Genomic DNA, 13,807 nt, shown 5'->3' with positions numbered 1-13,807 from the left:
CAACCTCCTCTACGCTCTAATAATCCTTGTAAATGGTCTACCTTTCTCCAGCAGTTTCCTGTTCCCACAACCACCAAAATGATTTTCCTCAATTTTACCATGTAGCAAAAACCTTCAATGGTTCCCCATTTCCTTTAATAAAGTACAAACTCTGGCATTTGAAATACCTCACAATATGGCTTCAACTTCTCATTCCTGCTGTGTTTCATATTACTTCTCTTTCCATATTCTACGCGCCAGCCAAACTGTAGTGCTGGTCCCTGGACCTGACATGTTGTCTCTTGCCACTCTGCATTTTGCCCCCCCACACCTGGAATGCATTCCTGCACTTCACCCTTTCAGAATCTTAATCTTCTTTCAAGGTTCAGCTCAGGCATTTCCTCCTCTGTGCAGCATTCATATTCCTAGATCTTAAGCTTCTGCCCTCAAGATTTTCTACCTTGTGTTATCTGAGCAAACGGTGAATTTATTTCTGTTTTACCCAAGAGAATGCAAGCAACTTGAGCGCAATAGTTTCATAACTTTTTAAATCTTTGTATCCATTAGGCCTAGAGGTCAGTCAGTCAATAAGCAATTAGTATGCTCCTACTATTAGCCAGGCACTGTGCTAAGCACTGGGAATACAAAGAAAGGCAAAAGAAAAGCTCTGCCCTTGCGAAGCTCACCATCTAATAGGGGACAAACAAGTAAATAAATATATTCAGACAGTTAAGTTCAGAATAAATAGGAAATAATTAAGAGAGGAATGACACTACAGTTAAGAAGGACTAGGAACATCTTCCTGTAGAAGGTGGGATTTCAATCAGGGCTTGAAGGAAGCGGGGAGACAGAGATGGGGACAGAGTGCATTCCAGGCATGGGGGACAACCAAGAAAATGCCTGGAGCTGAGAGATGGAGTATCTTGTTTGTGGAACAGTCAGGAGACCAGTGTCACTGGATAGAAGTATACATATCAGGGAATAAGGTATAAAAAGACTGGAGGGGCAGCTAGGATAGAGCTTTAACCTTGAAGTCAGGAGTTCAAATCCGGCCTCAGACACTTGACACTTCCTAGCTGTGTGATCCTGGGCAAGTCACTTAACCCCAATTGCCTCACCAAAAAGGGGGAAAAAAAAGACTGGGGGGAACACTAGGTTAGCACAGTGGTTCACACATAGTAGGTATTTAATACATCAAATAAGTTAACATATAAAACAAAAACTTTACAAATTTTTCTAGTTGTATAAAAGCTAGCTATTATTTTACATTTCTATTGAATTAAGGTGATAATCATAGCTAGTGTTTTTATGGTGTTTTAAGATTTTCAAAGTTCTTTACAAATATTATCTCATTTTATCCTCACAACAACACTGGCAGGGAGGTACTATTATTATTTCCATTTTATAACTGAGAAAACTACGGAAAACAGAGGTTAAGTGACTTGCCCAGAGTCATAACTAGTAAATGTCTGAGGTAGAATTTGAGACCTTTGAGATCATAGGAGTAAGATCTTCCTGAATCCAGATCCAGCACTCTGTCTACTGTGCCACCTAACTGACCATTCACTGCCTCTCTCATCTTAAACTGTTGATTATTTGGAAGTATAAGACTTTATATTTATCTCTAATACATTTAAAAATTTTTATTTTATTTGTATTTTTCAAATTAATAAGCATTTATTTTTTTTCTCCCCTTCTTCCTTCCTTCAAAGAACAATTTTTTTTCAGTGAAGCAATTGGGGTTGTGACTTGCCCAGGGTCACACAGCTAATAAGTGTCAAGTGTCTGAGGCTGGATTTGAACTCAGGTCCTCCTGACTCCAAGGACAGAGTTCTATCCACTGTGCCACCTAGCTGCCCCTAAAGAACAATTTTTAAAATGAAAACACCTTTATAACAAATATATGTAGTCAAACAAAACAAATTCCTATATGGATCATGTCCAAAAATGTTTATCTCATACTGCATTTTAAACCTATCACTTTTCTGTTAGAGTTGAAAGCCACAACAAATCCCCTACTATTGATGAGGATCGAGCTGGTGAAGCAGCTTTCTTGTCCTCTCATTGAAGGAGTCAAAGTATGCCTGAAAGAAACTTTGTCACCCCTGACATCCACATAAACAGCCCTTTGCCCCTTTCAAAAGTCTGGAAAGGCCATATTACTTAATAAATGACGAGAAACACTTGGAGACCTGAAACACCAAAATTCCAAATTCTAACTCTAACTCTTTAGCAGACTGTAGGTTCTTTGAAGGGCCATGCCACACCAATTGACCCTCTCTGGGTCTTGGTCATCCAGAGTCAAGTACAAGCAGGATGCCCATATTACATCTAATAGAACCCTCCCCCATCCCACTCTAGTCATCTAACCATCTAAATATCCCCAGTTCACTCATGACATAGTTGGATTGATCCTAGGTCATTGATCCATGATTCACAGTAACCTTTGGAACCCCCACCATACTGGCAACAGACTTCCCCCTAAACCACTGAAATTTTAAACCTGCATTCCTTCAGTCCTCTTACTCTTACCAAATCCTAAGATCTGTATTTATTCAATTCAATCCAATTAAACTGAAATGAAAGTAAACTGTGAAATTATAACAAAAACCTCAGCTTGCCGTGTGATTTTGAGCAAGTCACTTTACCTCTAAGCCTCAGTTTTTTCATCTGTAAAATTAAGGAGTTGAATGAAGATTCCCTTCCAGCCCTATGTCCTAGGATTCTGTACAATGGATTTGACTGACAGAGAAGCTGATTCTGTAATAAATAGTTTAAATACCATGTCTTTTTTTTTTTTTTGTAAACCAGATGTATAAGACATGTCAGTACTAACTGTCTTAACTAGGAAGAAACAAATGAGTCAGGGTGGAAAGAGAACAGAGAATCTGTACCCTGAATACTTGAATTTGAATCTCAGATACATATTTACTAAACAATTAATTTTCCCTTTCTGGGCCTTGGTCTATAAAGTGAAGCACTAGAACCAGTATAATGTCAGAGGTCCTTTTCATCTGTAAAATTGTATTATTTTTTTCAGAAATTTACTTTTTTTCCTGTGATACTTAAAAATATTAATTCAGGTTATTCACTAGAAGATCAAATGATGAAGCCGAAGCTTAAATTCTTATGCCACATAATGAGAAGACAGGACTCATGAGAAAAGACCCTGATATTGGAAAAGATTGAAGGCAAAAGGAAAAGGGACAGTAAAGGATGAGCTGGATAGATAATGTCATGGGAACAATGAATGTGAACTTGGACAGATGTCAAGAAATAGTGGAGGACAGAAGGGCTTGGTGTGCTATGGTCCATTGCGTTACCAAGAGTCCAACTTAACTGAACCAGCAACAAAATGAGGCACGCCCAGGCCTCAACCTCCTGCAATTTGAGCACTGGCCACTAGGTGGTAGAATTCTGTAGGTAATTTAGCTCCCCACCATATTTCCAGTGTTCATCACAGAGGGTGGTTGAAATTGCTTGAGAATACTAATTTTTGCTCATCACTTTGCTTGCCACTTTGGATTGTATTCAGTGATTGTGAAGGGAGAATTTGGCTATTTTATTGCTAACTTGAACTGTTGGATAATTAAACAACACTGACAGACTCACAGAGATCAAAACTAGGAGATTTCAGGATCTGTCTCCAGAAAGTACTATTTCTGGTTAAAATCCAGATAAAATGTCCTGGATGGAGATTATATAATACTTCTAATATCATGAACCAACGTACCTCATGCTATCAAGTAATCTTATTCTTGTGTTCAAAGTAAGTACAATTATTTTCGATGTAAGTAATTTCCTCTGGGGTTTATAGGGTGCTTTAGGAGCACTAGCACCTCTGGTGTGAGGGCTCGCTGAGACCTTTTCAGAGCCACTCAACTGTCACCTATGGCTCCAAGAAGCTGTACCATGTTCAGTGGCCACACTCCAGTAAAACCGTCTCAGCAGACTGGCTAAACCAGGTCGAGGGTAATCAACTGGCCCCAAATCTGTCAGCAATTTAGGGGGATGTCTACCACAAGCACTCGAAGATTTCCTTCAGTGAAATGGGCAGATGAGAACAATTTGTTCCATGACTGAAGCAGGTGTTATGGAGTGCTTAGAACTTGGTCAGGCATTGAAGATGCCAAGGTCATCCACTGCACCCTGGGCCATTGCCAGTGGTCTTGATATTTTTCTTGTCCTTGGACTTCAATGACTCTGGAAGAGAGAGTGAGGCTGACAACTTTGTGCAACTCTGACTCACTTAAATCCAATTCACACACAAGTCAAGACATCACCCCATGATGTCTTCAGTCCTCTTCAAAAAAAAAAAGGATGATTTTTAAAGTGAATGTTGAAGATGATTTTTTATATGTAATTCAGGAAAAATTAAATATTAAAAAACACACACCAAGAAAAAAAAACCCAACAGAGGACGAACAAGAAATAACTTACTCTAGTTAGAGCTTTAGTGGAGGTAGTCAGAACCCTCCAAATAGATAAACTGTCAACCTCAGTATTTTTCTGTACTGAATAAAACCAAATGTTTTTCTTGAGTTTATTCCATAATAATGCTAAGTCCTGCATTTGATTTTAAAAAATCAGATGCACATATGCTATCCGGACTTAGGCAATGTAGTCAAATCCTTCTGGACTTCAGTTTTACTTTCTGAAAAATGGAGGGATTGAACTAGTTGAAATGACTATTTCTGTTTCTTTTTTAAAAAATACATTTTTAGTTGTTTTAATTTTTCTGTATTTGGCAAATATCATCAACCAAGATATACAAAAGAAAAGGATAAATGTAATTAATTCAACATGCTAGTTAGAAAGCTGTCTGTCCCATTTGTGCTTCTGAATCTTCTTCCACTCCCTTCTGTGTATTTTTTTTTTTTGCTTAGGTAGTCAGGGTTAAGTGACTTGCCTAGGGTCACACAGCTAATAAGTGTCAAGCGTCTGAGATCAGATTTGAGCTCAGGTCCTCCTGACTCCAAGGCCAGAGCTCTATCCACTGTACCACCTAGCTGCCCCTTCTGTGTATTATTTTTAAAAATGCTACAATGACCTTTTTTTTTTCTTTGGAGAGAACTTGGTAGTACAGTGGATGGAGCACTGGACCTGGAGTAGAACATCCATAGTTCAAATCTGATCTCAAACACTTACTACCTGTGTGACCCTAGGAAAGTCACTTAAACTCTCTGTTTCAATTTCCTCATTTATGAAGTGGGGATAATTATAGCATCTATATCACAGGGTTGTTGTGAGACTCAGATGAAGCAGTATTTGTAAAGTGTTTTACATACTTTAAAAGTGCTATATATGTATATGCATGTGGGTGTATATATGTATGTATATATGTATACATGTATGTATATATGTGTATATTGTGTATATATACACAAGTAGGGGAGGTGAGGAAGGACTCCAGAATGGGGGTAAGGTAGAAAATTCTTGAAGGTCAAGAGTGGATCCTGGAGAAAAGTGAGCATGGAAGGCTTGGCAACTTCCTGCAATGATAGTCTAGGGCAGAAACTTGCTAATTGGAGGAGAGAATCCAGAAGGGCAAGGGCATTTCCAGAGGAGAATGCTGCTGGGACTGAGAGAAAAGTTGGGAGAGACAGAAATAGAGCTGGGAGAGAAGTGAGCTTTATAATTCCATTAATTCGGTACCTAGTACAATACCATATATGTAGGAGGCATTCAATTAACATTCCTTGAATTAATTCAGTCATGATTGCTTCAGCTCTTTTTTTTTTTGCAACCACAACACGTTATTGACTCATATTATTTTTATCCAGAGATTACCATCACTGTTGTCAGTTTTCATTAGAATGTAAGCTCCTTGAGGGTAGAGACTGAGAACAAAGATGGCTGAGTAAAGGTAGGGACTCACCTGAGCTCTCCCAGACTCCCCTTCAAACACCATTAAAATAATCCTTCAAATTGAATTCTGGAGTAGCAGAAGGTCAGAATGAACAATGTCAGGCAGATAGCAGGATGAATTAAAAACCAGAATCCTACAACAGTGTTTGCAAAAAACATACTTGAAGTAGAGAGACACACAGAGAGTAAAATACTAGAACAGAATCTACCATGCTTCAGCTGATGTAAAAAAAAGCAAGGGAGCAATCATTATCTCAGACAAAGCAAAAGCAAAAATAGATCTAACTAGAAAAGATAAGCAGGGAAACTACATTACTAAAAGGTACCATAGACAATGAAGTCATATCAATACTAAACATATATCCACCAAATGGCATAGCATCCAAATTCTATGAAAAGTGAAATGAATTATAGGAGAAAATAGACAGTAAAACTATAGGAGTGAGGGACCTCAACTTTCCCCTCTTAGAATATATTAAATCTAACCAAAAAACAAATGAGAAAGAAGTTAAAGAAATGAATTGAATTTTAGAAAAGTTAGATATGTTACACTTATGGAGAAAATTGAATGGCAATGGAAAGAAATATGCCTTTTCTCAGGAACACATGGCACTTGCACAAAAATTGACGATTTGTTAGGACATAAAGCTTCACAACTAAATGCAGAAAAGCAGAAATATTAAATGCATTCTTTTCAGATCATAATGTAATAAAATTACATTCAATAAAGGGCTACAGAAACATGGACTAAAAATTAATTGGAAACTAAATTATCTAATCCTAGAGAATTAGTAAGTTAAAGAACAAATCATAGGAATGATCAATAATTTCATTAAAGAGAATGACAGCAATGAAACAACATACCATAATTTATGGGATGCAGCAAAAGCAGTATTTAGGGGAAAATTTATATCTCTAAACACTTACATCAATAAAGTAGATAAAGAGTAGATCAATGAATTGGGCATGCAACTAAAAATGGAAAAAGAATAAATAAAAACCCCCCAATTAAATATTGAGTTGGAAATCTTGAAAATCAAAGGAAAGATCAATAAAATTGAAAGTGAGAAACCATCAAACTAGGAGCTGGTTTTATGGAAAAAAAAACCTTAATAAAATAGAAAAACCATTGGTTAATTTGATTTAAAAAAAGAACGAAGAAAACCAAGTTACCAGTATCAAAAATGAAAAGACTGAATCCACCACCAATGAAAATGAAATTAAAGCAATTATTAGGAGCTATTTTGCCCATTTATATGCTAATAAATTTGACAATCTAAGCAAAATGGATGAAGGTTTATAAAAATATAAATTGCCTAGATTAACAGAAGAGGAAACAAAATACTTAAATAACCCCATCTTAGAAAAAGAAATTGAACAAGTCCTAAGAAAAAAACCCAAAGCCAGATGGGTTCACAAGTGAATTCTAATAAACTATTTGGAAAAATAAGCAAAGAAGGAGTCCTACCAAATTCCTTTTAGGACACAAATATAGTGCTATTATCTAACTAGGAAGAGCAAAAACAGAGAAAGAAAACTATAGACCAATTCCCCTGGTGAACGTTGATGTGGAGATTTTACATAAAACACTAGCAAGGAGAACACAGCAATATATCACAAATATCATATCCTATGCCTAGGGTGGATTTATACCAGGAATACAGGTCTGGTTCAATATTAGAAAAACTCTTAGCGTAATGACCATATCAATAACAAAAACATCAAAAATCATATGATTATCTCAGCAATTGCAGAAAAAAGCTTTTGACAAAATATAGCACTCATTCTTATTAAAACCACTAGAAAGAATAGGAGTAAATGTTTTTTTCCCCTCTAAAATGATAAATAGGATCTATTTTAAACCATCACTACGTACTATCTATACTGGGGATAAGCTAGAAGCCTTCCCAATAAGGGTCAGGGGTGAAGCAAAGAAGCCCATTATCACCACTATTATTCCACATTATAATAGAAATTCTAGCCATAGCAATAAGAGAAGAAAAAAAAATAAATTGAAGGAATTAGACTAGTCTATGAGGAAACAAAACTATCACTCTTTGCAGAGGATACACTTAGAGAATTCTAGAGAATCAATAAAAAAAACCTAGTTGAAATAAATAACTTCAGCAAAGTTGCAGGACAAAAATAAACCCACACAAATCATCAGCATTTCTATATATATTACTAAGTCTAGCAGGAAGAAGTAGAAAAAGAAATTCCATTTATAATTACTGCAGACAATACAAAATACTTTGGAATCTATCTGCCAAGACAAACCCAGGAAGTATATGAATACAGTTACAAAACACACACAAAGTCAGATCTAAACAAGTGGAAAAAATATTAATTGCTCATGGGGTAGGATGATATATTAAATAACATAATATTATAAAATAAACATAATATGAATATAATAAAATAACAATTCTATCTAAATTAATTTACTTATTTAGTGCTATATCAATTAAACTACCAAAAATTATTTTATCTACAAAATAATAACAAAATTCATCTGGAAGAACAAGAGGTCAAGAATATCAAGGGAATTAATTTTTTAAAAAATGAAGGAAGGTAGACTGGCAGTACCAGATTTCAAACTGTATTACAAAGCAGCATTCATCAAAACAATATGGTATTGGCTAAGAAATAGAGTTGTAGACCAGTGGAAGAGATGAGGTACACAATACACAGTAGTAAATGCCCATAGTAATCTAGTTTTTGATAAGTGCAAAGATCCTAGCTTTTGGAAAAAATACTCACTATTGATAAAAATTGTTGGGGAAACTGGAAAACAGTTTGACAGAACTTAGGTGTAGACCAATATCTCACACTATATGCCAAGATAAAGTCAAATGGCTACATGATTTAGACATAAAGGGTGATATCACAAGCAAATTAGGGGAACATGGAACATCTTACCTGTCAGATCTGTGGATAAGGGAAGAATCTGTGACAAAAGAAGATATGGAGAGCATTGTGGGAAGTAAAATGGATAATTTTAATTTCATGAAATTTAAAAGTTTCTGCACAAACAACTCCAATGCAGCCAAAACTGGAAAGAAAGCAGAAAACTGGGGGAAATTTTTACAGCAGGGTTCTCTGATAAAGGCCTCATTTCTCAAATATAGAGAGAACTGAGTCAAGTCTATAAGAATAGGAGTCATTCTCCAATTAACAAATGGTCAAAGGATATGAACAGGTAGTTTTTGGAAGAAGAAATCAAAGCTATCTGTATTCATATAAAAAAAGGTCTAAATCACTATTTTCTCTTTTTTGTTTAATATTTTATTCCCCCCATTACATGTAAAAATAATTTTTTAAATTTAAAAATTTTTTGAGTACAAAATTCCTTCTCTTTCTACCTTGCCACTTCCCTGAGATGGTAAGCAATTTAATATGTTATACATGTGCGATCATGCAAAACATATTTCCATATTAGTCATGTTATAAAGGAAAACACTGATAAAAAAAAACAAGCAAAATAAGAAAAGTTTAAAAAAATATGCTTCAATCTGCATTCAGACTCTATCAGTTCTTTCTATAGAGGTGGGATAGCATTTTTCATGGGTCCTTCAGAATTGTCTTGGATCATTGTATTGCTGAGAATAGCTGAGTCATTCATAGTTGATCATCATACGATATTGTTACTGTATACAATATTCTCCTGGTTCTGTTCATTTCACTTTGCATCAATTCATGTAAGTTTTCCAGGTTTTTCTGAGAGATTAATTTCTTATAGTACAATAGTATTCCATCACTATCATATACCACAACTTGTTCAGCCGTTCCCCAATTGATGAGCAATTTCTAGTTCTTTGCCAGCACAAAAAGAGCTGTGATACCTGACTAACATTTGTAATTTTTCTTTTCTGTCATATTAGCCAATCTGATAAGTTTGAGGTAGTACCTCAGAGTTGTTTCAATTTGCATTTCTCTAATCGATAGTGATTTAGAGCATTTTTTCATATAGATATAGATAGCTTTGATTTTTTTTTCTTCTGAAAACAGCCTGTTTACATCCTTTGACCATTTATCAATTGTGGAATGACTTCTATTCTTATAAATTTGACTCACTTCTACATATGTTTTAGAAATGGGACCTTTATTAGAAATACTGGCTGTAAAAATTGTTTCCCAGTTTCCTGCTTTCCTTCTAATATTGGTTGCATTAGTTTTGTTTGTGCCAAGCCTTCCAAATTTAATATAATTGAAGTCATCCATTTTGCACTTTGTAATGCTCTCCGTTTCTTGTTTGGTCATAAATTCTTCCTTTAGATCTGACAGGTAAACTATTCCATGCTCTTCTAATCTGTTTATGGTATCACCTTTTATGTCTAAATCATGTACCCATTTTGACCATATCTTGGTATACAGTGTGAGATGTTGGTCTACACCTAGTTTCTGTCAAACTGTTTTCCAGTTTCCTAGCAATTTTTGTCAAATAATGAGTTCTTGTCCACAAAGCTTGGATATTTGCATTTATCAAACACTAGATTTCTATGTATGCACTGTGTACTGTGTACCTAATCTGTTCCACTGATCCACTATTATTTCAGCCTGTACCAGATTGTTTTGATGACTGCTGCTTTGTAATACACTTTGAGATCTGGTACTGCTAAGCCGCCTTTCTTCACATAAAAAAAATATATATAAATTCCCTTGATATTCTTGACATATTGTTCTTCCAGACAAATTTTATTATTATTTTGTCTATCTCTATAAAATAATTTTTTGGTAGTTTGGTGTGACACTGATTATATATCTATATCTATATCTATATCTATATCTATATCTATATCTATATATACACACACAACATATCTATCTTATGTACGAATAAGATATATATTTATCCTATGTATATTTTGTACAAACAAGACTTGGTTGTTTGCATGTTGTCTTCTCCATTAGTCTGTGAGCTCCTTGAGAGCAGGGACTGTTTTTTTTTTTTGCCTTTCTTAGTATTCCCAGAGCTTAGCACAGTGCCACATACATAGTAGGCATTTAATTAATGCTTTAATTAATGCTTGCTGATTGATGGACTGAACTGGAGGGAGTAATGGAAAGGATGGCATACCAGACATTGGAAACAGCATAAATAAAAGGCCAGGAAACTGTAGTGGCAAGTATTGAGGAGACTGGTTTGGCAAGAGTGTTAAGTTAAAAGACAGGATTCTTTTCTATCATCCACACTCACTTCTCCTTGTCTACTGGCTGCTTCCCTACTGCTTACTAATGTATGTCCATATCTTCCCCCACCCTCAAAAAACCCTCCCTTGATCCATCCATCCCTACCAGCTATCATCTCATATCTCACCTGACTTTTGTAGTAGGTAAACTCCTTGAGAAAGTTGTGTATAACAAGTGTCTCCTCTTCCTCTCCTCTTCCTCTCCTCTTCCCTTCTTTTTAACTCTCTACCATCTGGCTTCCATCCTGAAGCCAGGTTAGGGAATTTCTCTCTCCAAAGTTACTGATCATTTCTTTTTTTTTCCCTTTTATATATAAATTTATTTATTTTTAGTTTTCAACATTTACTTCCACAAGATTTTGAATTCCATATTTGCACCCCAACTTGCCCCTCCTCCACCCCAAGATGGCATGCATTCTGAATACCCCTTCCCCTAGTCTGCCCTCCCTTCTATCTCTCCCTGCCCTTCTCTTATTCCCTTCCCCTTCTATTTTCCTGTAGGGCAGGATAGATTTCTGTACCTCATTTTCTCTATTTCTTATTTCCCAGTTGCATGTGGAAACATTTTTTTTTAAACATGTGTTTTTAAAACTGTGGGTTCCAAATTTTCTCCCTTCCTCCCACCCCAAACACCCTCATTGAAAAGGCAAGCAAGTCAATACAAACCATACATGCGCAGTTATGCAAAACACTTCCATAGTACACGTGTTGTGAAAAACTAACTCTATTTCCCTCAATCCTATCCTGCCCCCCCATTTATTCTATTCTTTCTTTTGACCCTGTTCCTCCTCAGAAGTACTTCCTTCTGATTACCCCTTTCCCAATCTGCCCTTCTCTCTATCATCCCCCTGCTCTCTTGTCCCCTTCCTCCCCTTTCCTGTAGGGTAAGACAGATTTCCATACCCAATTGAGTGTGTATGTTATTCCCTCCTTAAGCCAAATCCTATGAGAATAAGATTCCCTCATTTCCTCTCACCTTCCCCTGTTTCCCCTCCACTGTAAGAACCTTTTCTCTGTTTTGTGCAAGATACCCCATTCTACCTCTCCCTTTCTCCTTCTCCTAGTATAATCCTCTCTCACCCCTTAATTTTATTCTCCAGATATCACCCCTTCATCTTCAACTCACCCTGTGCCATCTATCTATTATCTATCTATTATCTATCTATCTATCATCTATCTACTATCTATCTATCTATCTATCTATCTATCTATCTATCTATCTATCCATACATATAATTTTTCCCCTCCCACTACCCTAATACTGACAAAGGTCTCATGAGTTATAAATATCATCTTTCCATGCAGGAATGTAAACAGTTCAGCCTTAATAAGTCTCTTATGATTTCTCTTTCCTGTTTACCTCTTCATGTTCCACTTGAGTCTTGTATTTGAAAGTCAAATTTTCTATTCAGCTCTGGTCTTTTCATCAAGAATGCTTGAAAGTCCTCTATTTCACTGAATGACCATTTTTTCCCCTGAAGGATTATACTCAGTTTTGCTGGGTAGGTGATTCTTGGTTGTAATCCTATCTCCTTTGCCTCTCCAGAATATTATATTCCATGCCCTGGTCCCTTAATGTAGAAGCTGCTAAATCTTGTGTTATCCTGATTGTGTTTCCACATACTTGAATTGTTTCTTTCTGGCTGCTTGTAATATTTTCTCCTTGACCTGGAAACTCGGGAATTTGGCTACAATATTCCTAGGCATTTTCCTTTGGGGATCTCTTTCAAGGGGAGATTGGTGGATTCTTTCAATTTCTATTTTGCCCTCTGGTTCTAAAATATCAGGGCAGTTTTCCTTGATAATTTCTTGAAAGATGATGTCTAGGCTCTTTTTTTGATCATGGCTTTCAGATAGTCCAATAATTTTTAAATTCTCTCTCCTGGATCTATTTTCCAGGTCAGTTGTTTTTCCAATGAGATATTTCACATTGTTTTCTAATTTTTCATTCTTTTGGATTTGTTCTACTGTGTCGTGATTTCTCATAAAGTCACTATCTTCCAATTGCTCTATTCTAATTTTTAAGGAAGTATTTTCTTCAGTAAGCTTTTGGACTTCCTTTTCCATTTGGCCAATTTTGCTTTTTAGGGCATTCTTCTCCTCATTGGCTTTTTGGACCTCTTTTGCCATTTGGGTTAGGCTATTTTTTAAGGTGTTATTTTCTTCAGTATTTTTTTGGGTCTCCTTTAGCAAGCTGTTGACTTGTTTTTCATGATTTTCTTGCATCACTTTCATTTCTCTTCCCAGTTTTTCCTCTACTTCTCTTACTTGCTTCTCAAAATCCCTTTTGAGCTCTTCCAAGGCCTGGGACTGATTCATATTTTTCTTGGAGGCTTTGGATGTAGGAGCTTTGACTTTGTTGTCTTCTTCTGGTTGTATGTTTTGATCTTCTTTGTCACCAAAGTAAGATAATACAGTCTGACTCTTTTTGCAAGGTTTGCTCATGATCCTGGCCAATTACTTGAGTTTTAAACTCTTTGTTAAGGTAGAAGTCTGCTTCCAATGTGGAGAATGTACTGTCCCAAGCTTCGGGGGTTTGTATAGCTGTTTTCAGAGATACTTCTAGGGATCTGTAAATTTTCAGTTCTTCCAAGGTGGTGTGATAAGGGGTGAGGTGTTTACTCTTTTCCTGGCCTGAGCTCTGGTCTTTGAGTGACCGGCCACAAACAGTCTTTTCTCTCTTGGAACTGTGAGGAGGGTTTCCTCTCTGCCTCCACTACAAGCTCCACCGTGCCAGGGCTCCTCCTCACCTCAGGACCGCCATACAGAAC

This window comes from Phascolarctos cinereus, unplaced genomic scaffold (genome assembly GCF_003287225.1).
Source record: "Phascolarctos cinereus isolate Bilbo 61053 unplaced genomic scaffold, phaCin_HiC Scaffold_1;HRSCAF=81, whole genome shotgun sequence".
Classification (NCBI taxonomy): domain Eukaryota; kingdom Metazoa; phylum Chordata; class Mammalia; order Diprotodontia; family Phascolarctidae; genus Phascolarctos; species Phascolarctos cinereus.
This window is presented reverse-complemented; position numbering follows the sequence as displayed.